Raw genomic sequence first — 3,605 nt, 5'->3', positions numbered from 1 at the left:
TGTCAGACTTAAGCGTAGAGGGGAGCGTGCTTTTGCGGTGGCAGGACCTCGTCTGTGGAACACCATGCCTCTAGAGATCAGAACGGCTCCCAACCTCTCTGTTTTTAAGTCTCTGGTCAAAACTTACCTATTCTCGTTAGCATATTGATTACTTTTATCATGCTGTTCTTTTTTTTTTTTACATCTGTTTCTTTGATTTATAATTAATCTTAACTTAGTTGTTCTTTATGTGCTTATGTATGTTTTGCTGCTTTTATTTTTATATGCTTGCTCTGTAAAGCACTTTGGTCTGTCTAGCGGCTGTTTAAATGTGCTATATAAATAAATGAACTTGAACTATTCAAGTATAGGCTCAGTACTAGGGCCGCTACTCTTCACGCTTTATATGTTACCCTTGGGAGATATCATCAGGAAACATGGTGTTAGCTTTCACTGTTATGCTGATGATACTCAGTTATATATTTCTTCGCGGCCCGGTGAAACACACCAATTTGAAAAACTAATGGATTGCATAGTCGATATAAAAAACTGGATGACGAGTAATTTCTTACTGCTAAATTCTGAAAAAACAGAGGTGTTAATTATAGGACCTAAAAACTCTGCTTGTAATAACCTAGAACACTGTCTTAGACTTGATGGTTGCTCTGTCAATTCTTCGTCATCAGTTAGGAACCTAGGTGTGCTATTTGATCGCAATCTTTCCTTAGGAAGCCACGTTTCTAGCATTTGTAAAATTATTCATTAATTAATCATTAATCATTTTTCCATCTCAAAAATATATCTAAATTACGGCCTATGCTCTCAATGTCAAATGCAGAAATGCTAATCCATGCATTTATGACCTCAAGGTTAGATTATTGTAATGCTTTATTGGGTGGTTGTTCTGCACGCTTAGTAAACAAACTACAGCTAGTCCAAAATGCAGCAGCAAGAGTTCTTACTAGAACCAGGAAGTATGACCATATTAGCCCGGTCCTGTCAACACTGCACTGGCTCCCTATCAAGCATCGCATAGATTTTAAAATATTGCCTATTACTTATAAAGCCCTGAATGGTTTAGCACCTCAGTATTTGAATGAGCTCCTTTTACATTATAATCCTCTACGTCCGCTACGTTCTCAAAACTCAGGCAATTTGATAATACCTAGAATATCAAAATCAACTGCAGGCGGCAGATCCTTTTCCTATTTGGCGCCTAAACTCTGGAATAACCTACCTAACATTGTTCGGGAGGCAGACACACTCATGCAGTTTAAATCTAGATTAAAGACCCATCTCTTTAACCTGGCATACACATAACATACTAATATGCTTTTATTATCCAAATCCGTTAAAGGATTTTTAGGCTGCATTAATTAGGTAAACCGGAACCGGAAACACTTCCCATAACACCCTATTTACTTGCTACATCATTAGAAGAATGGCATCTACGCTAATATTTGTCTGTTTCTCTCTTGTTCCGAGGTCACCGTGGCCACCAGATCCAGTCTGTGTCCAGATCAGAGGGTCACTGCAGTCACCCGGATCCAGTACGTATCCAGACCAGATGGTAGATCGGCACCTAGAAAGGACCTCTACATCCCTGAAAGACAGCGGAGACCAGGACAACTAGAGCACCAGATACAGATCCCCTGTAAAGACCTTGTCTCAGAGAACCACCAGGACAAGACCACAGGAAACAGATGATTCTTCTGCACAATCTGACTTTGCTGCAGCCTGGAATTGAACTACTGGTTTCGTCTGGTCAGAGGAGAACTGGCCCCCAACTGAGCCTGGTTTCTCCCAAGGTTTTTTTCTCCATTCTGTCACCGATGGAGTTTCGGTTCCTTGCCGCTGTGCCTCTGGCTTGCTTAGTTGGGGTCACTTCATCTACAGCGATATCGTTGACTTGATTGCAAATAAATGCACAGACACTATTTAACTGAACAGAGATGACATCACTGAATTCAATGATGAACTGCCTTTAACTACCATTTTGCATTATTGACACTGTTTTCCTAATGAATGTTGTTCAGTTGCTTTGACGCAATGTATTTTGTTTAAAGCGCTATATGAATAAAGGTGACTTGACTTGACGTTTAGCTACACTGCATGTGTAGCTTGCAAACTCAGCTACACGGGGCTTATTCTAAATATTTTTACCATCCAGCTGAGGTCTAGAGCTGACAAGGTAAATTGCAGGGCTAGGACTAACTCTTTCATTAGCAACCCACAAATATGTTTGTGCCTGTACTGTCATGGTAATTATTTTTTCTTTTAAATCCCAGCATGGCAAACCGACCACAGGTAAGCCATTGAAAATTATTTTTAGTTAAGTACATTGGAGCAAGATAGTTATTTCAAATATGTCTGTACATCTAAACTAAAATCCCTTTCCAGTTAAATACAGCTGAGACACAGGAGAGGGCACGGCAGCTACTTGCCCTGATTTCCTCATTAATTCTTCCACAAGAACAGCGACAGGGCAGCCGGTGTGAAATGGCCCATTCCTCCAGGCTTACAGGAAGTCAGATTGAGCGCAGCTCCGTCCAGCATGAAATGGCCAGGTAGAGGTCCGACAGACACAGACCTGCCATCAGACATTTCGTTGGTTCTAGAACCAATTAGTTAATTTGACACCATAGATTAAGAACACTAACTGTTATTATTAGAACACTAAACTTATGGTTTTTAATTAACTTATTGGTTCTAGTACCATTGAGAAACCAGTCCAGATGACATAATCTGGACTGGTTTTGGCGTGAGAAAATGTACAATTTTCTAGGCAATGGTTACACTGACGACGATTATTCAAAGCCTACACAAATAATTTAAACATTCAGTCCAAATAGCCTTATGCCGAAATTATACTAACCACCCTCAGGAGTGGCTGCCTAATTTGCCTTTCCCCTGTGGGCTACTGCCATAAGCAGTATCTGGCCAGACTGGTAATTTAACCCTTATCTCCAGTGGAAAGTTGCATCAGAAGCCTGATTATTATTTTGCTACACCACCTCAGACCCCAAACCCTTGTATTGTTTGATTTGGGAGGCAAAGCTAGAATAGTCTGGCTACACAAGACTTTTAACTCTTTCGCCGCCATTGACGAGTTATCTAGTCAATTATGTGTAAATATTTACCTGATAAAGACGCTTTTCTGACGAGTTTAAATGGTAAGCTGTAATAAATTTTAAGTGGATAAAAGTAACCGCTTTAATCCACTGGATGATGCTCTGACCCAATTTATAAATAACTGAAGCAAAAAATGATTGAATTAAAGGTTGTATCAGCGATTTCAGGCCCAAACATAAATGATCACATTCATCTAATCTTTCCTAACAATCCGCTAGCCCCTGTCAGTGATTGGTTGGAACACTATTTATTTTGGTTCCCTTCTCGAGGCAGTAACGAGACATTACATCAGCTATGACGTATATGGGAACTCCTCCCTTCTCCACTTTCGCTGAAATCTTATGGGCTAATGCCAGCTGGGGACAGCTGGCCAATTGACGCGAAGCATGCAAATACTGATAGGTTCGCGAGCAGTATAAATTGCATGGGCGTGGAAATTATGTCAAAATCACGACTGAACGCTAGAACGGCTGTTCAAACAGCGACCACGGCGG

At 40.6% G+C, this 3,605-nt stretch overlaps 1 pseudogene; it reads left to right on the top strand.

The window, feature by feature from the left end:
* The first annotated feature begins 382 nt into the window (after positions 1-382).
* Positions 383-1,299, top strand: LOC132136878 (uncharacterized; annotated as a pseudogene).
* Positions 1,300-3,605: the final 2,306 nt, after the last annotated feature.

The sequence above is a fragment of the Carassius carassius genome, unplaced genomic scaffold (genome assembly GCF_963082965.1).
Source record: "Carassius carassius unplaced genomic scaffold, fCarCar2.1 SCAFFOLD_56, whole genome shotgun sequence".
NCBI lineage: Eukaryota > Metazoa > Chordata > Actinopteri > Cypriniformes > Cyprinidae > Carassius > Carassius carassius.
This window is presented reverse-complemented; position numbering and strand designations above follow the sequence as displayed.